Source organism: Saccostrea cucullata, unplaced genomic scaffold (assembly GCF_032062105.1).
Source record: "Saccostrea cucullata isolate Sc308-1 unplaced genomic scaffold, CSIRO_AGI_Scuc_v1 ctg1737, whole genome shotgun sequence".
Classification (NCBI taxonomy): Eukaryota; Metazoa; Mollusca; class Bivalvia; order Ostreida; family Ostreidae; genus Saccostrea; species Saccostrea cuccullata.
The window spans coordinates 64,431-89,880 of NW_026923265.1; the positions used below are offsets into that span (position 1 = coordinate 64,431).

The window sequence follows — 25,450 nt, forward strand, 5'->3', positions numbered from 1 at the left end:
TGAAATTGTTCAAATGTATCTCGGCGAATAAATAATAATTTTCTTTTTCATATACTTTTACATACTGTTATATCTCATTATTATTGTATACATGAACTAGTGTGTAACTTATCTTTTCATCATAACACTTTTTGAATGTAAAATCAAACCCAAATTGGTCTCGCTGTACTGACAGAGATTATAGACTAGACAAGTTTGAAAAGCAATTTCTCTGTATACTTGAGACGCATATCAAGCTATTACTGCAACTGAAAAATATGAAAATTAAAACTAAATAAGCGTTATCTGACTAAGATTGATTCATGTTTTTGAATGCATTAATCAATATTTCACAGTCGTATTTAATCGATAACGAATAGATCTGTTATAAAGTCGCAGTCATGCACTTTTATACAGAAACGTACTACAATCACAGGCACAACCCCTAAAAAATCTCAAAAGTTTAACGACATCAACTTACTTATAAATTATTATATTTTATACACATGTAGCTACCCTCCCTGCTATTTTGTAAAGTGCTGGGAGCAAGTTTTGCACTGTTGATTTTTTCCGTAATTATACATTTTTTCAATGCTTATAATGTAAATGCACAAAGTTAATCAAAAGACAGCTAAATTTTATATATTTCCCGGGCATGAAGAAGTTGCTCCCAGCACTTTTCGGGTTAAGAAATTTATCTTAAAAAAAAACAAAATCAATTTCATAGTGGAAAATTATCCGTATATCGTTGAACTTTTACGATCTTGTATCTGTATATATTTTTTCTAACTTGAACCATGTCACGTGACAAACAGCTGATGTACGTGAAGTCGCTTTGGTCGAACTTTGTTGTGACCACATACATACATATATATTAGTACAATTCCCATGAAATAAAAATTCATGCTTATAAAAAAGATCTGAACATTATATTGATTTTCTTGGAGTATGTGAAGCATATATTTCCTATTGGAGGCCTTAACCTAGCTGCGCAATATCTGGAAAGTTTAGAAACCAAATTTTAGGGTACAAGTCAAAAGATTTATGACAGGATGGAACCTGAATCAGTAATCAACAACATCAACTTTCTCCATGACAGCGTTCAAACCCACAGCAAGGAAGTGTAAAGGAGTGTTGGGGAAAACAGATAGTTAATGTTTTGTCACACCATCAATATTTGCCAGATCGTTCACCCTTTGAATTCTTTCTTTTCCAAACTTGAAAAAAAACCTTTCAGAAAGAAGAAAGCAGTCAAGAAAACCATAGGATCTGCAATAATTTGGTATACGAAGGGTCAAAATCAAAAATGTTTTCTAAAACAATTGGATAAAATTGTAATGGACATATATTTTAATTAAAAGAGATCATTTAAGTTAACAAGATGTTTTTTGAATTGAACAACCCTCAGTATGTCTACAGAATTCAATTTTGTCTTTATAAAATAAAAACTGTAACCTTAAAGATAGTTGTAATCCTTCATAAAAGACGCCATCTGCTTTCATCATGGTTCCTTTTGGTTTCTGGTGGAACATAGGACCTCGATTACAGTTCTCCACCGCACTCTATTCTGGGCAGCCCTTTTCACTCGTTCCCAGGTGTCCACATTGCATGCCTGATCTCCCTTCACATGACCTTCGCGAAGTTTTCCTGGGACGCCCAACTCGCCGTTTGCCTTGTGGGTTCCTTGTGGGTTCCACTTAAGTGAGTGACGTGTAATGTCTCCTGGTGGTTTTCGGAGGGTATGTCTAATCCATCGCCACTTTCTGCATAAATAGTGATTGGGTCTTGGTTTGTTTTTTTCCCCACAGGTTCTTGTTGCTTATAGTTTCTGGCCATCTGATGTACAATATATGGCACAAACATCTGTTAGCGAAGGTTTGTAGTTTGTTGGAGGTGGTTTTGGTGACTCTCCATGTTTCAGACCCATAGAGGAGCACAGACTTAACATTGGTGTTGTAGATGCGGAGTTTTATGTATGTGGATAGTGCTCCACACAGGCTTGAGGGTGGTGAAGATGTATCTGGCTTTATCAATTCTAGCTTTATGTCTTCATCTGTTCCACCAGTGGCTGTGACGATACTGCCTTAGTATGTAAAGGAGTCTACATCTTTAAGGTTGTGCTCTCCAAATGTCAATGGCATTTGCTGTTTGTTGTGGAGACGCATCACCTGTCTTTTCGATGTTCACCTTTAGACCTGTCTTTGCTGCTTCTTTTGCAAGCCTATTTGTCTTGAGCTGCATATGCTCATACTTTTGGGACATTGGGCATAGATCATCTGCAAAGTCAAGGTCTTCCAAACACTGATTGAAAGTCCACTGGACTCCTGTCTTACTATCTTTCGTTGTCCAGTCCACTACCACTAGAAAAATTATTGGTGACAGCAGACAGCCTTGTCTAACACACGTCTGTACCTCAAACGCTTCAGTAAGCTTTCCATTGTGGATGACTTGGCATGTTGCCTCGTCATACAATTGTTGTATCAGGTTGATAAAGGTTGGAGACGTTCCATAATGCTGTAGTAGTTTCCAGATTACTTTTCTATCAACACTATCAAAGGTCTTTTTAAAGTCTATGAAGTAAAGATAAAGTGTTGACAGCCACTCCAGTGACTGTTTGATTATTATACCTAGAGTGGCGATCTGGTCTGTACAGGACTAGTCCTTTCTAAAGCCTGCCTGTTTTGGACGACGTCGTTCTTCTAAAGCATCTCTGAGCCTTTCCAGTATTATTTTTGTTAGGATCTTTGCAGCTAGGATAAGGCTGCCAGTAAAATATCAAACTGTTCAAACTGTACTAACTTCTCTGAACTATCTAGATATGACGTTATAATAGAATATGACATCAAGTCACTGCACACTTGAGCTGTCAGGACGGAAAAAGTGTCATAATTTTTACATGGCTTGTATATTTATTTTGGGGACTTGTTTAATTCAAGTGTTAGGATTGTTTTTTCAAGCTCGAGTGTGCTATTAGTATTATGACGCTTAACATTTGAAATTTGAATATTCCTATTCTTTTCGCTTGTCCGATATGCACATATTCAAACAATAGCGAAAAATTATTTGTGAAACGCCCCCCTGACATGTCACTAGACAGGGTTAGAATTCATGAATCGTGTTTATATTGGACTGGCACAAGTGATAAACAAGGAAAAATTGAAGATATTCTGAGTGAATCTACAAGAGAAGTATGTCCCCTAACTGACTTTTGCTGGAGGATTGTGTGTGTGTAGTTTACCCATTTTTGTATAAATCGCGATAAAGAGGAGAAAATACCTCTTCTTATGTTGGCAAGTTGAATTTTTCGTAAAATATTTCTTAACGAGAAAAATTAAACCTGCCCCCAGCACTTTCTATGTACGAAAGATCATGTTGAATTAATAATGTTACAAACTTTGCATAATATTTTTGTTTTGCACTTGTGCCGAAGCGAGTTTTGTGCAACAATTAGGAATATCATAAATGTCCATCACGTGATTAACACAGTCATGCGACATCACAAAAATGCTTCAAAATAAATCCTGATTAAACTATTATCTCAAGTTGACTGCAATTTCAAACAAGGATTACATATTAAAATTAAAATCTAGGATAAAAAATAAATGTATATTTTGAAGGCATGTTAAGCCTTCGGACCGCCTTATCATAACTGCGTTGCTTGGGACAGAGAGGAACATGATGTCACGCCAGTTCTTGCATTGTCCCAGGTCTCCCTTCTTTGGTAGCTTCACTAGATGTCTTTTTTTCCAATCAGCTGGTACCTTTCCCTCTGACCATATCTTCTGCAGGAGGGGTAGTAACATGTCTGCTGAAGTCTTTGTGTCTGCTTTAAGGGCTTCTGGAGGGATTCCATCAGGCCCAGCTGCTTTCCCACTCTTTAGTTTCTTCAGAGCCTTGATGGTCTCAGCCCTTGTTGGAGGGGCGGTGATCACTTAGTTCAGAGTCTCCTGGTGGTATGTTTGGTGTTGTTTCTGCAGCTGGTGCAGGGTGATTTAGGAGTTCTCTGAAATGTTCTGCCCAGCGCTTTCTCTGGTCTTCTTCCTTTGTTAGAGCATTGCCTTCCTTGTCTTTCACTGGCTTGGTCTGTGGTGGTCTTTTCCGAGCCAGGGTTCTTGTGATTTTGTACATGGTACAGGTCTCTTTTCTCTGCCGCTTCCTCAGCTTCTGTAGCTAGTACATTATAAAAGTGCCTTTTATCTCTCCTTGCACTTTTCTTTGCTTCATTGTTTAGAATAGTCTGTCTTTCTTTTAATTCTTGTTTCTTTTGTTCCTCCTCGCAACGGTTAATTTGCTGTTTCAGAAGTTTCCTTTCATCGACCAGTTTCCATGTATCTCCTAAAAGCCATCTGCTTTGCCGGACTCATATTATGAATATTTCTCAATTTTTCAATCCTGATATGTCCTGTGAAACTAAAAACAAAATTTATGTTAGAACATACCTTGGGTGAAGGGAATTAATCATCGGTAAAACTAGCACCACACCGAGAGCTCGGATAAGAGGCGGCCACAGACAGCACATAAATATAACACGGAATATTCAAATTAAACTTAGTGAACATTTAGTTATAAATGTATGCGGAAAAAGACAATCTACCGTTTTTCCCATTAATAATATCATGTTAGGAGAGCAAATCCAAATTAAGGAAAAAGAAAAAAAAACACTTCATCACTACATGTACACTGTACTTTTAAATCAAAGCTTAACCTCAGCATCAATTGATTTTCTCGTAATTACACCTTTGAGAATAACAACATAGTAAAATTATTAATTGAAAAAAAATCTCTGACTGCTTTCATAAATTATTTTAATACGTGATTACGCAGTAATGATTTATAGATTTTTGTTGTAGTGAAGAATTGCTCCGCTTTTCAGTGAATTTGTTATAATTTTGTGCAGATTCATCTTGTTAAAAATACATTCATGCATGTATTAGATTATATGTTAAACTGATAAAAATTCAAAGTATTGAATCTATTTTTTTTTTCTTCAAAATTGCTTTTATGATATTTACCGTAGCTAAACGAGACAAAGACAATTTTTTTTTTGTATGTTTTATTTTATTTTTTTATATAATAAACATGCAGAAAGTAATTGTTTTTTTTCTAAATCTACATTCTTTGGATGCTATGAGCAGAATAGGAGAAAATTATTCATATAGGTGTACTAGACATTGTATTTATCAATGGTCTACACTGCTTACAAACACAACCTTTGGGTATGTTAACACCATTCCCCGCAGTCACACATTTTAATGCATATACCATTTCCTATTTCTAACGCAAAATCACGCATTTACCGTTTCCCCGCAATCACGCATTTTCACGCACTTTAAAAATTTTATTTAATCTTCAATTCATTGCCAAATTCCAGCTATTTTATACTTGCTTGAATCTCATCAAATAAGAAACGTTATTTTTTAATTTAAATCTTATTTCAGAATATTAATTACGCTAAACTTTATAGAAATTTGTACCACGCTTTAAAGTGCTTGTGGGGAAATGGTAAAGTAATATTGCTATGACGCGAGGATTCAATGTATGTTGCATAGCAATTCTGTAAGTCGTAAAGAGTTAATAGAACAAAAAAAAAATAATTTTAACATTAATATTCTAGAAATGCCTTATCGAGACTTTGGCAACGTTGTGGATTCCTGCCCTGTTAACAAGGCAGAGTTTGTTACAGCAGCTACAAGACTGAACTGTGGACAGGACGAGTATGGACGTAATCAATATACCTGTGTCCCTAATGAAGACACATCAGCGCTTGTAGAATTCTGCTACATGAAAACCGTCGGGTTATATCAAAAGGGTAAAGCAAAATATAATCAATGTAAAATAACAGAATGATCAACTATTGCACAAAGTCTTGTGCTTTTATGTTGGGAACACGTCTTTTTTCTGTAATTTTCAAAAACACGAGTTGAAACAACATGAAATTCCTTTTTTTTCTATATTAGAAACTTATCGGTATATGAGATGTTTTTAAAATCCGGCAATGTACATCCGAAGCAAAATTGTAGTATTTACATTTTCAATCACTGTAAATATTGTCTACTGTAAATATTATCGTCGGCAACAGTTCTTACTCTCACTGCAAATGTCCTCTTTCATCGTTTTATAATGGTCACCGCGTGGCGCAGTGGTTATATAGTAGCGTCTACTCTAGAGTCGAATCCCATTGTGGGTTGTGGAGACCGGTCCTTCGGATGAGACCGTATAAACTGAGGTCTATTGTCGCAGAAGATACTGTCATAAAAATATCCCTCCTTGCTCAATGGCCGAGTATAAAACAAAATTTGCAGCTCTACGCCGGCAGGTGATGGCGTCCCCATAAGAGTGGAACATTCTCTAGAGGGCATTAAACAATAAACAATTAATCATTTCATACTGTCGCCACGGACAATATGTGCTGAGACGAACCATTTTAACCTCCTACTTAAGCTACGACAAATTGGATTTTGATATAGGCACAATCTGTCGTCTGTGACTATATGTATTGTGGACATTTGCACATTTTGTAGCCTATATATTGTTTTGAACAGAGAAAAAGACCGTGAGACAGATAGTAAGACAAACAAAAAATAGAAAAGTTTATGACAGAACAATAAGTAAACATGTTGTATTTATTAAACATCACTCGCAATATTGTTAGGAGAAAATGTTTTGGTCAAAAAATTGTGTCCAGGATTAATGTCTACCGCTGTACACTACAATACTACAGTATACCGAGAAAGATATGGAGATAACGGAAAGTATTCAATATCAAAGTCCATAAAACAATACAAAACAAGAGCAGAGCAATCACGGACCTCCAAAGCATCAGAAGTGGAATCAGGTGCCATGGAGGAGTGAGCATCCCCTGCCAACCGGTCACACACTCTTTGTGCTCCTTGTCATGTTCGGGAAACAACGGATTTATCCGTCTTCAATTCAGTGTATAAATAATGGACTTACAATAAGTATGAACTAGATGCTGTCATGAGACAGTAATACCCACACTAAGGTGTTTGCCTCTAAATACACACTCGTACATATTAGGCTTAAAGCCTTCCAAGGAAAAGTCAAAATAATTCTGTAATTTACACAGTACATGTATTCGTCACATTGAGTATAACATTCTGTAACTTGTGACCTATGACTAAGTGCCTCTTACATGTATTTTATATGCTTCATAGGCGTCGGAAGGAAATTGAAAGTGGGGACGAGGGGGTGGGGGTGGGGGGGTCTAAACCAACAAAATAGGTAAACCCCAATTTTCAATACATAGAAAATGTCCATCTTTGCAAAAAAGGGGGGGGTTAAGCCCCCCGGTTCAGACGCCTATGTGTAAATTAGATTTTAAAAAAATGTTTTGTTCATAATTGGTACCTCTTTAAATTTAATAATGCCACTCCCCCCCCCCTAAAAAAAAACACACACACACCCTCACGAACCGGATTTTTTATTTTGATAGGATACACATGAAGATGGAAAAGTTGTGTTAAAACACAGTTTATTATGAATTAATTTTAAAATTTGTTCTTGAACTACGGTAAATCTGGAAATTTTTGCTGTAGATAAATTTTTAGCAAATTTGCAAATTCATTGCATAAAATTCGCAAAAATATTTGTCTTAAACAAAATTCAACAATACGAAAATGTAAACAAAGTAGTGGTCATTCGCAAAATTTTGAAACGTAAAAAATATAATAAGCATTTTGACCCAGATTCGCAAAATAAAATCAACTTAAAAATTCCCAGATTTACGGTATGCATGTTTACATGTAAACACCTTTTGGAAAATTTCTACATTACATGGGTTGCGTCACCCATTATTATATTTTTAGATTAAGCCACTCGGCACACTTCGGCCGATTCGTGCTTCATCTGCATTAAGCCAAGGTTTGTCAAATAGAATAGCATGCACATGCTGCAGTGTGATGTGTATTGAAAAAATCATTTAATGTTATAATTGGATTATATTTCATGAAGTTCACAGGACCTATGACAGTCGGTAAGTACAAGTTTAAGTATAAATTGCGGTAAAATGAACCGAAATGCAAAATTTAGATTAGGTTAAAGTTCAAAGATCATTGCATGCCACAGTATAGTCGGATTTCACATTGTGAAGTTATCTCCCGTTGTCGATGTGACATTCAGTTACAGGTGCAGGTCCAGATTTTTTTCAGGAGGGGGGAGGGGGGTTCACACCTCAGTCATAAAAATGTCAGCCCAGAATTTTCTCACAAGCAAAGACAAAAAACTGAAAACAAAATAAAAATAATGATAGTGGGGTCGTGGGGTCAATGATTTCTAAGGGGGATGATGTCCAAAGTAATTTTTTATTTGCTTCAGTATGTAGTTTTATTTAAATAAGAAAGCAAACTCGGGGGGGGGGGGGGGGGGTTTCAATCTCCCTAGCCACTCCCTGTTCGGGAAATTGCAATGGATCTTGTGACTGCAAAATAGAATTTTTTTTCCATTTGACTATATATACTCAACAAAAAAAAGAAATGCATAAAAGAAATAAAAAGAAATAATATGAAAATCTAAGTTTTCAGTTTAATCCTTATTTTATTTAAGTGAATTTAGAGTGTGTTGTGATAAAAATCAACCATGTCTTATGTTGCAAATTGAAAAGTCAAGTTGATGTCATTTTCATCGCCCCCAAATTCAAGGGGCATAACAATATGTACTGTGCGACGTCTCAATTATAGTGGGTTTCCAATGTACAGATATCGTGGAGGAATACCATCTCTTTTCAGTCTCTTGCGAACAATTTATGCACTTTTATGCTGATTTTTTCATCCAGCAATTGTAGCAGCAGTTTTTCCAGCAAGTTCTGAATAGCATGAGGTGTTGATGGAGGGGGGGGGGTGTCTGACGGTCCCGCCTGGTTGTGGTTACCTGCAGAAGGCCAGAAAATGGTCTTCAGACGTTAGTTTAACGGTTGCAAAGCCCATTGATTTATTCTAAATACAGATGCAACTTCCTGTTGCAAAGCTCCGTTTAGTATCATCATTAGCCTGGTTGTGTTCATCTTTGTTTCGGCGTGGCATTGCACATCAACACTGCAATCAAATCTTTAATATGGGTTTAATAGTAGTGTTAATAGTTTCTCTAAATCCAAAATATCAGCGAGAATAGACATCCCATTTAGAAGAAATCATGAAAAACATTACTTTCATAAACATGTTTAATCAAGGGAGATAATTCAACATTTGGGTTTTAAAATCCCATGTTGTCCTTTAAATAGGTCACAGGTATCCAATGATATAAAAAATAGTTGTTCCATGTACATTTTAAAAATTTATTTGACGAGTAAAACAATATGCGTTTCTTTTTTGTTGAGTATATATACATATTTTGTTTCTTGTGTTCATAAATAATGTCTGACTGTTTGTCTGCAGAAATTTGATCAGTAATTTGGCTTAAGGTCTTCAATCCCTAATAGGAAGAAATTCAATGAAATTGAAGACATAACAGATATGTAGGCATTGAATACTCAGTTTATTTAGACATACTTCCCGTTTATTACTATAAGTATGTTTAGTGGGATGTGTCCTAATTAATGACCTTGAATTTTGGTTAGAGTTATCTCCCCTTTTTTAATTAAATTTAAAAAAGTCAATTAAAAAAAATTAGCTGGTAAAAAAATTGTTTTCAATTATCTTTCTATTTATAATATTTCAATGCATCTTTCCACCACAGGATTTATTGATATTTAAATTATTTGAATTTTTATTTTGAAAAAACGCTTTTCCCCACAGACTTCAATGCAATCTTTGTTAATTAACTACTGCTTAATTAATGAACTTTTTGAAAATTTCTCCTGGGCAATCCCTTTCCACTATAAAATGCTTTGATATAATATCAGAGTATTGTGTACTTGACGGACATTTAAGGGTAGAGAATTTGGTACAATTAGGGATTGAAATCCTTAAATTTTTTATCAGTACATGTAGGTGCTAGGTTTTCATGCTTAATATGTGTATATATTCATTGTAAACTTTCTACAGGTATAAATATGTTTGACCTTAGCCCTGGAGTTAGACCCACTTAAAAAAAGAAATTAACCTTGGCAATTAACTTTTGAACAGGAAGTACTAGGGATTTCTTTATATTTCACGTGTGTATTCCTTGTGACAATACTTTCTTTTGATACCAACAATTTTTACCCTTTGACCTTGACCTTTGAGTTTGACATACATTTCAGAAATTTCAACCTTCGCCATAAGCTGCCATACATGGGCATCAGTGTTTAACAAACACATCTTATCTTCATTACATTTAAGTGGCTGTGTCTCCATATGAGGGAAAAATTCCGGAGAGAGATGTTTTCACAACAAACAATCAAATTACTAAAAATAACATAAAACATGAGCATGTTGGTTGTATCTCTTGTTCTCCCTTGAATCAGAAATGATAAAATAAATATTTTCAAAAATAATTAAATGTATTGCAAGATTTGAAAAGGTTGAGCATCTTAAAATCGACTAAGTTCTGTGATTGAATTAGCTATAAAAGTTTACTAGCTTAATTTTGCTACTCGAAACACCTTGATTAACCCTTTTCAATGATACTGTTTTCTGAAATGTTCAGTTTTTTCAACAATGGATACATATGTCATACATTTTCAGTTTCTCAAAAAAATTGCATGAAAAAAAAGCTTTTCAAATACTGTAACCATGGAAACCTTTACAAAATGCATGTGAATCCTAAGTTTTTAGCTCATTTGAGCTTTTCAGGTTTTTTTAATCACATTACATCTGTCGTCCATTTGTTTACATTTTTAACTCCTCTACAACCAGTGGGCCAATTTTAACCAATTCACATTGAAATCAGTATATGTACATCTGTATGTCAGTCTGTCAATTTAACCTTGGTCATCACAGTCATAACTATTGAATGGGAAGAGGCAAGGCATTTTAATTAAACATACGTATAATTAGTGTTTACCTGTCACAATGCCATGATTTTTTTACCCATGACCTTGAAGTTTGACCTACTTGCAAAAAAATTACATTGTTTAAATTCATCATTTTGAAAGAATTCATATTATACATGCATGTATATTATTACGTATTATAAGACCTTTCTAAATAAATCATGAATCTGTGACCTTGACCTTGAAGCTTAACGTACTTTTCAAAATGTTGCATTTGCTTATAACTTTGGATTGAGAAAAAATATGACTTTCACATTTGACATGTACCAGTACAATTCTCGTAAAAATTCAAGATGCTATGATTTTTTACCCTATGATGTTGATGTTTGCCTAATTTTCAAAATATTTAACTCTCCTAAAAGAATATCAGGCTACTGATTTGACCCCCCCTCCCCCGGGGCAAAATCAAAATTCTGAAACCTTATTGCACATCTAGATGACACCACCAACCATCTCCCAAAAGATGATTAAGCTGCTGAGTAAAATGTAGAAGGAGTTCAGGGAAGAAGGGGCTTTTAGCATAAAAAACGTCATTTTTCGACCCCCATTTGACCCCCCGGGGCAAAATCAAAATTCTGAAACCTTACCGCATATTTCCATGACACCACTAACCCTCTCCCAAAAGATGATTAGGCTGCTGATTAAAGTTTAGAAGGAGTTCAGGGAAGACGGGGCTTTTAGCATAAAAACGTCATTTTTCGATTCCCATTTGATCCCCCGGAACAAAATCAAAATTCCAAAACTTTACTGCATATCTACATGACACCACCAACCATCTCCAAAAAGATGATTAAGCTACTGTGTAAAATGTAGGACGAGTTCAGAGAAGAAAAGTGTGACAGACGGACGGACGTACGGACATGAGTAACAACAATATACCAGAACTTTCTTTAGAAAGTGCGGGTATAAAAACGTCAGTCAGCATTTGTATTAACGAGGCTGGGGGGTGGCAGCCATTTTCAGACTATTTCTATCTCCTTTAAAAGAAGAGCTCCCTATAAAGATAAAGAAAATAGTCAAATTTTAAAAATATTTTTTTTTTAAATATTTCTTTGCCAAATGATAGTTGACAGCTTAAGATATCATATTTAAAAAAATAAGTTAAATCTGGTGGTTAATTTGTGATTAATTTGTTGACCCCCCAGCCTCCTTAATAATAAATTGTATTTGCTGAAAACGTCATTGTATCGACCATAAAATTTACGAAATGATGACTTTAAACGAGATTCTTGATATTCTTGTTTCATCAACTTGCTTGTCAATAATTTACCTCGTGTCCTTGTGTATCGAGTCAACTCAGAAATATACACACCGTATGCAGGTGATAAAGGTATATTGTATATAGCTGAATAAGTAAGGGAAGTTGACGATTGAAAAGTTAAAGTCATCACGTTTATCATATAGCTTAGCTGTTAGATTACCATGAAATTCCTCTTCAAGTAAAATATCCAGGTATGTAACAAATGTGTCAGACTCTATGGTATCTCTTATTTCAAGCTCACCAGGATATATCGTATCGACGTAGGAATGGAAATTACCATTGTTAATTGACAATACGTCGTCGATGTATCTAAACGTCGAGTTGAAGGCCACAGCAATTGTTTTCTTCTTTTCATGCATAAGATTTTGCACAAATTCTGCTTCATATGAATATAAAATAGGTCGACTAATAACGGAGCGCAATTTGTATCCATGGGAATTCCAATATATTGTTCGGATACCTAGTCTCCAAAAACCACAGTAAATAAATAAACAAGAGGCCCAGGGGCCACATCGCTCACCTGAGCACACCGGCTAGGTAAAAGCACAGGTCAGGTCAGAACTGAAAAGTTTACTAAGGGGGGGGGGGGGATGGTGTCCTACCCTCCAAATCCCATAAGGACATAATTTGAACAAATTTAAATCTTCAATACATGAGGATGCTTACATGTCAATGTGACTAGACATAGCTTTTCTGTTTTTGTGTTCTTTGGATCTTTCCTTTATTTTTCTATGTAAAACATTGAACAAACTAAACTCTACACTAAGGAGGATGATTCCATATAGATATCACTAATCATGGCTTTGAAGTACTTGAGAAGAAGATTTAAAAAGATTTCCCTATATATTCCTATGTAAAACTTTCATCGGCCATTGTGGCCCCGCCCTACCCCCGGATGTCATGATTCGAACAAAATTGCATCTACACTACCTTAGGATGATTACACATGAGTTTCATCTATCCTGGCACAGTGGTGTTTGAGAAGATTTTTAAAGATTTTTCCTATGTACTCCTATGTAAAACTTTGATCGGCCATTGTGGCCCTGCTCTACCCCCGGGGATCATGATTTGAACAAATTTGAATCAACACTACCTGAGAATGTTTCCACATGAGTTTCATCTATCCAGGCCTAGTGGTTTTTTAATTCCATTAATTTTTCTCTAATTCGAAATTATCTCCCCTTGGATGAGAGCTTGGCCCTTCGTTTGAACAAACTTGAATCCCCTTACTCCAAGGATGTTTTAAATATCATAAGTTACATACGTCACAATGATTTACGTCAAAAAGGCATTACCCTACTTGACGCTAATTTTGAATTATGCTCAGTATTACGCTAAATTAGTTAAAATTTACATTATATACCCCCACATTTGATGTTCTTTTTAAAATATTTAGGATATCTTCGAACTATCTGCTTAAATTCAGCAACAGTTTAAGAATTTTAAATAATTTTCTTGATTATTAAATTTTCAATGGCAGTAAAATATCAAACATTATGTGAGTGCAGTAATGTCAATTAATTAAATATGCGAAGCAATTTTAAACTTTTTCTATGTCACGATTTTAAAATGACTAATTTAAAAAAAAAAGAACAAAAAAAACTTATACCCCGGGAGTTTATCTGGTTCCTGCTTTTTTGATAAAAATATTGGAGAGGAAATGTCAAAGATGTAATTTGTTATTAAGACATAAATTTCAGTGCAAAATGGTCATATCAAATATACTGTAGCGCCAAAAGAAGCATATTGTCCCAATTTTTGTTAAGCTATGTGTGTAGAAACTAAAACTATACTTGATAAAAGACTTGAAATATTAGAAGCAAACCTCATTAAGCAAATTTTAATACTGTCGTTAGACACATTAAGGTTTTCTTTTTATACTTACTGTTGCATGTTCTTATGTTTTCAGGGATAATGCGATTAGGATTTCGTAATAAAATTACTTTTTAAAATAGTTGGCAAAATATAATCAGGTTTTTAATTCTCCATCCACTATGAGCCAACTTTTGTTCGTGCGCTAAAAATATCTGAGAGTTTCGCGACCTACGTTTACTTAACTCGCGTACTTAATAATTTTGGCTTCTATCTGTAAAGAATTTTTCTTCAGTCGCGAAAATTAATTGATTGTCGCGGAGTTATTTCAATCTTGTTAATAAATTATGAGACGAAAGGAATAAATTAATCAATTGAATTCTCGTCAGTTGTGACAGGTCTACAGGGTATGTTTGCACATCTTTGGCATCTGATCCCACATCTGGAATAACCAGTGTTGAGTTATTTTTGCTCCGTTCACATATTTGTATGGTTTGAAATTTTAGGAAACCAATTATTTTTCGTTATCAGTGTTCTTTTCTTAATTTTTGATATTGATCAAGAGTGGGGTAAAAAGTAGGTAGAATTTCCCAAACCAGTGTTGATTATTTAATTAACAATCTGTCAACAAATTTCATATTTTAACATTAATGTTATTTAAAGAACGTCTTAATCGAGTGTGTGTTAAATATAACCATGACAGTAGATAATCTTTACGCAGAAGTATATTTAAAGAAAAATATTTTTAAATCAATGAAATCAGTTAAAAAGTCTTGATTTATTGCAATATACAAAGGTTAGTTTCTCCTTATTTTCTTCTCTCTTTTTAATAAGGACATTGCTTGAAGGCAATTGGGAATGGATATCTGGATCAAACTAGGTGTTCTCACTTTCAATATGGTTGTCCAACAGAAAATTTCAGAGGAACTGATATCTTCAAATGTTTGTATTTCATATTTTTGAACCAACTTGAAGTTTGAAATAATATAACCTACATCTTAAGAATATCATTCAATTATTATTTTGCTTAGTTTCAGCGTGCACAGAAATAAACACAGAGCAACGGTGTTTCTACGCAGAAACCTCTTGTCGAAGATCGTAAGTTTTTAATTTTTTTATTTCAAAGAATGGCTGGACTTAAGGGCAGATGAGACAAACAAAAAATGGATCCTGGACTTGTAAACATCTTTTTGCCTAATTTCCTTGCAAATGATGCACATACTAAATTTCTAGAATATAAAGAAATTGTTAACCTTCTGTGATGTTCATCAGTCTGCCCTTCTGAAACCATCCTTATAAATCTATGCAAGAAGGATATGGAGATAACGAACAGTATTCAATCTCAAAGTCCATTAAACAATACAAAACAAGAGCAGAGCAAATGCGGACTTCCGAAACATCAGAGGTGGAATCAGGTGCCATGGAATAGTGAGCATTCCCTGCTGACCGGTTACCCCCGCCGTGTGCTCATTGTCATGATTGTAAAATAACGGAAAAATCCGTCGTTAATTCGGTGTATAACTAATGGACTAACAATTAGTATGAAAAACGTCAGTCAGCATTTGACACAATGATAAATTGTATGTGCTGACAAGGTCATTGCATCGACCATAGAATATTTTTCACTTCAAATTTCATTTCTGTGAAAATTTGAATAAAAAATTAAAAACTAGAAAGTGAAAGATTTTCATTTTACTCATTTAAACATGACCCAAGTTGTCTTTTTTTTCAATTTTTTTGACAAAAGTTTGTTTGTATCATCTGTCCTTAAGTATCCAGAAAAAGCTGCTTTATATGGAAATTTTATTAAAAATGTCACTTTTTTTCCATGATATAAATTAACAACTAGTATACGGGAATCTTGACCTTGTATTTTTGCTACAGATATAAATTTAAAGTGCTCCATTTTCACAAAAAACGAATAAAAATCGAAGAAATGGATCCCAGAGATTTCTTGAATATCATGAGATAATCCGGATATTTTTTTTTTATCCCCTTCGTACGAAGTTAGCGCATATTTTTCGGCTGTTTTTATTTTAATTTTTTTAAGCATGCAGAACAAAATAATGTCCTATTATAAGGAAAGGAAGAAGAAATTGTTTGCTTATATTTAATTTTACACAAATGTGCATGTGTTCAATGCAGACTTTTCGCTTTCATTGTTAGGACTGAGTTAAAGATAGTATTAAATTCTTAAAAAAAACGTGACATTTTCATCCTTGTACGACTTGTTTCATACAATTTTTTATAACCGTATTCCGCAACATTTCTTTCGGAGACATTTTATAGATACATATTTACCCAGTAAATTGACTCAGTACATTTGAATGATTTGTTTGCATGATTGTCGAATTGTGTACATATCTGATCGTAAAGCATTTGCAAACAAATGAGTTGATCAAGACATTTCAAATCCACTACAGATAAACAGTCATAATAATATCTATGAATGATCATTGTTTTAAATCACAAATATGATAAAAAAGTGAAAGAAATGCAAGTTTGGAAGAAAAGTTTAGTTTTGCGAGTAGGTATTTTTAAAGTACGTCATTATATGCAGAATAAACTTTAAATTAAAAAAGGCTCAAACTCGTGAACATACTTTGAAATTATTTATCATTGAAATGGAACAAATATTCAACATCTTTTTTCTATGCATATTCAGAAAACCTGTCGAAGGCTGTAAACCTATCCATACCTGGTAATAAGATCACTGCTCCGGTTTGAAGACTTTCAAGTGATATATACACCCTAAATTCCGTGAATTGAAATGTACATGACAAAACAGTGATAATTTTTGAAAAAAATCAATTGTTAATACAATGTAACTACTCCGGAAAGTCTAACACGTCGATACACTAAGCCATTACTAATCAAATTTCGTTCAGTGAAATATCACAATTTAAAATGGAATTTATCTAGATTTTGCGCTGGCCAAAAGGGGGTGGAGGTAGCTAAAGTTACTGTGTTACTGGAATTGAAAAGTGTATAGTTCGTATTAAAATGTTATATATTCTGCGAAAAATCCGAAAATAATACGATGTTAAAATGTTTCAATAAAAGTTTGGATAAAAGATACAAGTTAACATCTGCACGCGCTATCGGTTGTTACTGAAATAAATCAAAATCTCCTATATCGGTCGTAGAAATGGACAAAATATTACTTTTTTCGAAAATGTTGACATCTTTGTATAATGAGTTTATTTGTCAAAAGCCTTCGCACCTTTGAAACAATTAATTGTACTTACATGTAAAATGTTTTGTTTTGTTTTCAATCTCATTGGGGTCAGGAAGCAAATATTTTTGGTAAAACTGGAATATAATATTGTTACAAAAATAAGTGAACATAATGATAGAAAATGTTATATTCAGTATATACAATGTGTAAAGAGAACAAAATACGAGGGTTGTCCCGTAAAATCGTGGACAAAGCGTTTTTCTCGAAAAGTAATGGGCGCACTAAGCTGAAATTTTCAGTAAATGTTTATTCATCATATTTAAGTGTATCATAATGTTTTTGATAATATATATACAAAAATAAAGATTTTATTCTGCTTGAAGGTGCACAGGGTACGGTCCTACGGCGCACGGTAAAAATAACAAGGTTGTATTAGAGAATATACAAGTATTAATTCGTAATAAAAGTTTTCAATACAGAAGATTAGGATGAAAATTATCCTAATTCGATTCCTTAATCAATTCTATTGTCGTTTTGAAAATTTCAAGGCATTTGGTTAAATTTTGGTTGTTTCCCGAGCATTCGAAATGGAAAAGTTGTATACACAATACACGAAAAATGGCGACGTTTCATGACGTTACGGCGCATCGGAGAGCAGTTCAGGTAGATTAGGATGTTTTAATGACACTTTAAAAGACTTTAAATGAATACGGAAGAACGAAAATATGAAAAATATCACCAGATTTTTAGTATACAAATAAAATGGACGTTTTCTTAGCGAAGTCTTCTTGATTGAGTCCCAAGATAGTACAAAACATGCGGACAGACTGCCATTGTAATAGTAAAAGACGCTGTCACTGTCGACCGTCGATATGAGATTCTCATTTACTTGACTGATGGTGAGAATACTGTCCGTAACTTGCTCACAAATCTTCAGAAGATCGCATGAGGGTGCCACATTGGTTCCTTAACTGGTAATAAACTCTCACGTGTGTAAATCAATCAAATTTCTAAATTTAAGTGGGGCATATCCAACTTTATTTTAGCAAACATGAAGCGTGACGCTGTTTTAGACACGTCGACGTTATCATCCGTGCGCTGTAGGGCGCTACAGTACATAACATAAAATATCACAATTTGTTTATTTATGCACATATATATTTGAAATTTGCTATGTATATTTATAATATATGTACTAAAAAGTAGTGAAACTTTCAGAACGCAGTGATGATTATTTTTCAAACTAGACAACTTGTCCACGATTTAACGGGACAACCCTCGTAGATGATATTTTGCTAAAAGTCATTCATACAAACCTTTCAAGAATTTTTCATTTATTGATGAAAAAATAAGATGACAAGAAAAAATTCAAGGACAATGTAATAGATAAAAGTAACAACTTTGAGCAGATTGACAACAGAGACCAGCCATGAAATTGAAGAATCTGGTAAAGTAGAATTGGTAATTGGAGGTACCCTCAGCCAACTATTTATAATGGTTCTAGTTATTGCCTGTTTAATTTGGAAAAGAAGAAAATGGAGGAGAAGATCCAGATCAAATGAGCTAAGAATTGGTAATGTTCAAAACATGAAGTGTTTACAAAATCAATAGTTTCATTATTTTTTGTAAATTTATTCGTTTTTTCTCTGATTTGTTTTCTTGATTGTTGGTGTGTTTTTGTTGCACTATATCAACATGATGTGATTTAACAAAATATTACAAAGCAAAGTTTACATGTATATGTTACCCAAATGAAACTACCAAGAATTGTTTCTTATTTTCAGTTGAGAAGGAGAGATTGAACTGTAAAAAGAGCGACAATGTATTTTATCAGAGCTGCACTGAAAGAGGTACACACACATACACACACAAACAACATACGTATCCTCGCTCTTACATATACAATTCCTAACATTCCCTCACTAAAACTTTCTCTCTGACACACACACACTCTCTCTCTCTCTCTCTCTCACTTACAAAAACCCTCTCCCTCACATACTCACACTAATTCTCACAATATTTAAATTATAAAGACAGTCCTCCTCGGGATAGGCAATTGAAAATGCGTCGTTGAATTTCAAGGGACAATACTAGAAAAACACTTGTTTATTCGGTTTATTTACTAGGTATTTACAGCACAAGTATTGGGTATACTCTAGATTTGACGCCGTTTACTAGTATATGTTGATCTCTTTAAATAATTGATTTTTAAAGCATGTTATGCATCATATAATTATCAATAACCATAATGAGAACAAAAAATATGAATGTCCATATTGATATGTAAACAGAATAGAAATGTTAATAGTGTTGTTTTTTTTTCATAGGTAAACTTGAGAAGAAAAGATTGAAGCCTGAAAGTGGTATTTAGATTTTTAAAGGTGTTTCGAAAATATATTAAGACACGGGGAGAGAAAAAGAGAGAGGTTTCTTATTAAGATATATTTTTTGATATGTTTGCATTCAGCACATCTGTTTCATATTTGTATTTTTTCTAGAAAAAGAAATTGATTGGTAATCTAAAAAACAAAGCCTTATGATAAACAAGATGATTTACTTTTCAATCGTAAACTTCCCTCACTGGAATGAAGCAATATACTTTATCACCTGCTCAAAAGGCTCAAATATATCACTTGATTCGATACGCTAGAGCATTCTCTGATAAACATCTGAAATAAGGCAATTAATTGGCTAAAAGCTTGATGAAAAAGTATACCAATAGTTTCGTTTCAAGTCATCAGTTAACACGTTATATGGTCGGAACAGTTTCTTTTCAGAAAATACAATTATCATGAAGTCTAAACTGACTGCTTTCCTGATCATGACAAGTTTGGTATGACCATTTTGCAGGAGATGTTCACTATTGCATGGCACCTTATCCCATCTTTACTTTTTTAGAGGACCGTGTTGCTATGCCCCAGATTTGCATCGGTTGAATGATCGTTTGAGCTTAAACAATGTTCGTTATCTCCATATCGTAAGGAACAATACCCCAATCTCTCTACTTTGCCTAACTAGTTCTGTTTTCTAAATTTTTAACTTCTTTCCATTGCACATATATGGAATTTATAAGAAGAAAATGTTTTAATAGAAGGGGTAAGGGTTGAAAATAAAAATGACCTTCGACAAAGGGCTACAAACGTTTCCTATGATTAATAATTAAGAAGCCTTGCAATATTTAACTTTTGCGAGAATGTGTTTTCTTTAAGTGGGTTTAAAAACCTCTGCTTTGCTTGCTAGACCCAGTCTCATTAATCAAAATTCTTTCTGAAGATGCAACCATTTTTAGATTTCTTTTATTTGCATTTATTTATGATGAGGTACATCGATTAACTCCATGATTGATAATTATAAGAATAGGAGCAGGAGATAGAAGTTGTTTGCATTGTTCTTGAAAGTTCACCTCAATTCAAAAATTTTATAATCCTGTTTATAATCATGTTTAGTGTCCAGTTCAGGAATTGTCTGTTTATAGTTAAAGAACAATGCTCACAGCTGAGAATAAACTATTTACTATTTAATTCTTTCTTAATATATATGAATTCATTAGCGGTGATATATACTGTTTTATTTAACATAACTCAAAAGGCTATTCAAATACATCATATTCACATCAAAAGATTATTAAAATAATCCCCTGATTAAAATATATCCACATTTTTTTAATCATTTCATCTTTTCATCTTTATTAACTTAAAAAGATTTAAAAAAAAAAAAAACAAGTTGAACTATGACAGAAATATGAAGGCAAAATATCATCTCGCTATTTGATTTGGTCCCACTTTAACCTATTCTCCTTTTCCATTTATGGCGTTGTTTTATTAGAACATATGTATGAGAAATCGTTATTTAAATATGGACATTTCAGTTATTTCTTGATTATGAATGAAATATATTTGATCTGCATAACAAAGAAAGACTCGTTACGTCTTTGAATGCCATGTGACACACACAAATGCTTTGATCATGATCAAAACTTATTGTACATGGTTGAACAACAAATTTATACCAGAAAAAATCAGACTTGATCTATATTTGTCACTATAAATGTAACCAGCAAGTCTCAGTTCACAATAATCTCGTTTAGAACTTATATTCAGATAGTGCATCACGACATAGACATCATAAAACCTATTGTGAACCCAATTATAAAATAAAAAAATAAAAATACCATAATTCTTCCAAACATCAATAAAGCAGAAGAAATGCAAACTTAATCTATAACTTATCGAGAAAAAACATATCCAGCAAATTTCAAATCATGACAATCACGTTTAGAACATGAATTTAGTGCATCACGAACACTATAATGAACCCAATAATAAAAGTAAAAAAAAACAAAAATACCGTATTTCTCAAAAATCAATTAAGCAGAACGAAATGTGAACTTGATCTATAACTAATGATGGTGAAGTATCATACTAAAAATCAGCTAAATATCTGCCAGCATTCAGAAAAAAGTGCAGAAACCAAGTAGGACAGACTGACAGACAGACGGGGACAAACTGACAGACGGACGGATGGACAACTGGACGGACGAACAGACAGACGCAGAGGAAATCTATTGTCCCCTACGCTTTCACCGGTAAGGGGCTAATAACAGGATAAATATGACGAAATATTAGAGAAAAAGTCTTAAAAATTATACAAATGACAAATTATATTTCTTATTAGTTCGCATTGGTTGGAATTTAATATAAACGAAATTAAGATATTTCTCTCTCTTTCTTTCTATGTATCTCACTTTCAGATGGCGAGGGTTTTTACTGTAGATGTATTCATGTGTTTTTTCATTCTTTGTTTGATCTTTAAGGTTACATTTCAAATTTCGTATATGGTTATATATAATAAAAAACACAATATGTGATTCGCATTTAATTTGTTAATTATTTGTTATTCTCTTTTAAATTATAAATTCATCAATATCAGTAAAATTAGAGACATTTAAGCATATCTTTATTCAGGTTAGTGAATCCTAAGTGGATTTTTTTTTAATTTTAACAGATAGTCACGTTTTTGTTGAGAGGAACATACATTGTACTGTTACATGGATATTCAAAAATTAATTATTAATTTTTTTTCTCGCATTTTAGCTCATCTGAGCCAAATTCGAAGTAGCAAGTACATGTAAGCTTTTCTGATAGAAATTTGTCTGTTATCTCTTCTCGTTGTCGATGGCGATGTCGTCACTGTAGTCGTATTCTTTTCACATTTGTATCTTCCACTCAAGAACTACTAGAACAGTCAAATTATCAAATTTTTCATCAAAATAAGAACTTATTGCAACAGTTAAAAATTTAGTTTTAATCAATCTAGACATGATCTGAATATATAACAAAAAGTTCAGAAAATTTCATACATGGGAAAATTGAGAATTTGAGGTCATGATTGGGACGTATTGTGTTCACTCTGATTAAGTGTCAAACGAACAATGTAAAGCAGAAACCTATACTGGTTTTTAAAAAATGTAAGTAGGGAAATAAACTTTACTGAATAAACTGAAGGGGAAAAATATAAAATTTTGGTTGCTATATGTGTTAGTTGCCATGGAAACAGTATAACTTGAGAATTTCACCTACCTTTGAACAAGGAACCTTAACAAACACAAATACAGTCACTACGTAAGTTTACACACATACTCAAAATGCATTTTCTTGCCATAAATTCTTCAAAAAAAATTATTTAGAAGATTTATGTAAATAGGTTGTAACCATGGATACATTATATATTAGTTTAACATGAAGAAAAATCTCCGTATTCAGCAATCGAATGTACTCAATCACCAACAGTTAAGAAACAATAAAAAAAATTACTCAATATGAAAGGTAATTTCCGAAAATAATTAGGAGCTTATTTTGAAGGTCAGGGGACATCCCCCAATAAGATTTTTTTTATGAAAAAGTAGCGCCCCCCCCCAAAAAAAAACACCTGAATCCCTCCTGTAACTAAAAGGATTTCCCCGTATATGGAGAAATTTGTGGGAAGATCTAACAAAGCTCCATCCTCCCCGAAATAGATTTATATGTCTTTATTCTTGATTAGATAGGATGTTAATTTTTTTTGGTGAAAAAAAATTCTTTTCACAAAAAACTTTTGACACCAGTTTTGAGTCCCTGCAATATGATTGGTTGGTAACTTGTATAAAATGCTCAGAAATAAAAAAAAAAATACTCTGTATACATCAGTATCATAAAACGAGTGTACAGTGCAATGAGTTTAATGGTTCTTGCTTGATCAGACTTGAACCGACCCCACATCTTGGACTCTCCAGGGTATTTCTTGTCATTAGTTTAATAAAAGTGCTATCTTACTCATATCAAGTACATGTATATCAATGTATTTTTTTACCTTTTAAATAATGAAACCGCGCCCTCTGGTGTAATTAGAACATAGCAACAGTCAATGTTGCTTCATGGATGGTGATATTCCAAAAAAATATTTCAAGACTTTTTCAGTGTAACCCTCAAGTACATGCAATAATATGAAGATAAGACACGTTTTAGGATAAAATCTGAAATTGTTATCCTTTGAAAATGATCATTGTTGACCCAGATGTACCCGAGTCAACAGTAATAAAATTGCATTGAGAACAAAAAAAATTCTGAAATGTGCGCGGAAAGGTTATGTGAAATTAATAATTATTATTTTGTTACCCTTCTGAAATCTTAATGTATTTCAAACCGTTGCTATGTAATGTTACTTGAAGAGGGTGGGGGCAATTGAAAGCACACAGTAGATTATTTTATTCTTATTGATAAAAAAAAATTAAGTCAAAAGCACTTACACAAAGCATTTGTTTCAAGGAAGAATTAAATGTTCAACTTTCTGTGTAGATACTGGTAGTCAATCTTTACTCGTTCAAATTCATATGTGAAAGTATAATGTTTGTTATATTTTCCCATAATATTTTAATCATAACAGTTGTAGAAATTATAAGATTTTGGCTTTAATCTAGGAATTCAACCGCACGATGCAGTGGTATCTAGCATCTCCTTTGGAGTCGCGAAGTAAGGAGTCGATCAATCCTTACGTCGCGAGTTTGAATCCAACTGTTGGACGTGGATACCGGTCCTTCGGATGAGACCGTATAAACTGAGGTCCCGTGTTGCAGTAGGCACTGGCTCAAGAAAGATCCCTCACTGCGCAATGGCCCTAAGTGCTGAGTATAGAACAAAATTTGCAGCTTTCCACCGGCAAGTGGTGGCATCTCCATGTGCATAAAAAATTCTCGAGAGGGGATGCTATACAAAATACTATAAAAGTAGAAAGATTCACGCCCATCTACTTTTCTTTTTTCAATGTTACTCTTTATATTAAGAAGTGACTTTGAAAGCGTACCAGATTGGTCACATTCTAAAACATGCTCATGGGAACACCTTTATCACCAGTCCCCATAAAATGGAGCTTTAATGAGTGCCGCATCAGGCATTTTACTGTTGCTAAAATGACCACATGATCTACAAGGAGAAGTTATTAAAAATGGGTTTATTATATTTTGTTGTAAGGTATATTAAGAATTTTGTTTTGAAAAAGAGCATTTAAGATTTAATTCCCATTACTATAAGCATCTGCAGCTCTTGTACATGTATGCATAATAGATGGTACAGTCATCATGATGATTGTAAAGAAAAAACTTAATATCAGTTGGCATTTTATATAAGGTTACTATTTACAAAAGCAATCAGCAGGAATCTGGAAGGCAAAAAATTGTTGAAATCACACAGACCTAATTCAAGTTCCGGATATGCCTGAATGGAATTAAATATCTAATTTTTTTTTAACTTAGAGACCTTCGAATCAAATCCTGTTCATGTGATTCCGTCAATTCTGTACTATTTATTTTAAAATGATGGATTTTTATATATTTTCTAGATATTTAATGAAGATATATTCTGTGATGATGCAATTGTTACAACTCTGATTTACATTGTACTTGTCTGATAAGTTTCCTTGCAGATTTCTTTAGATAAGGCTGGTCTTATTTATTTTGTATACAAACTGTGTTCCATACATTTTTTGTTTATATTTATTTATTATGTATGAACCCAAAAATGCTGGTGTATACATGTCCATCAGGTGTTGGCATATAAAATAAAAACATTCACATTTAGGAATTTCACATATATGTATATTATGAATACAAACAGCGTTCCATACTTTTTTGTTAACATGAATTATGAGATTTTGCACAAGTACACGATCCATCCCAAAATACAAAATAATTATTCTTTTTGAAAAAAAAAAAGAATTAAAAAAATTGTACTTTATATTGTTTTATAATTTACAACTTGTG

The 25,450-nt window shown here is 33.4% G+C and overlaps 1 long non-coding RNA gene across 1 annotated transcript; it reads left to right on the forward strand.

Moving 5' to 3' along the window:
• Window positions 1-14,826: 14,826 nt before the first annotated feature.
• LOC134263589 (uncharacterized) lies at window positions 14,827-18,643 on the forward strand. Its single transcript, XR_009991317.1, has 3 exons — window positions 14,827-14,921; window positions 15,011-15,077; window positions 18,567-18,643. It is a non-coding gene; the product is annotated as an uncharacterized LOC134263589 (long non-coding RNA).
• Window positions 18,644-25,450: the final 6,807 nt, after the last annotated feature.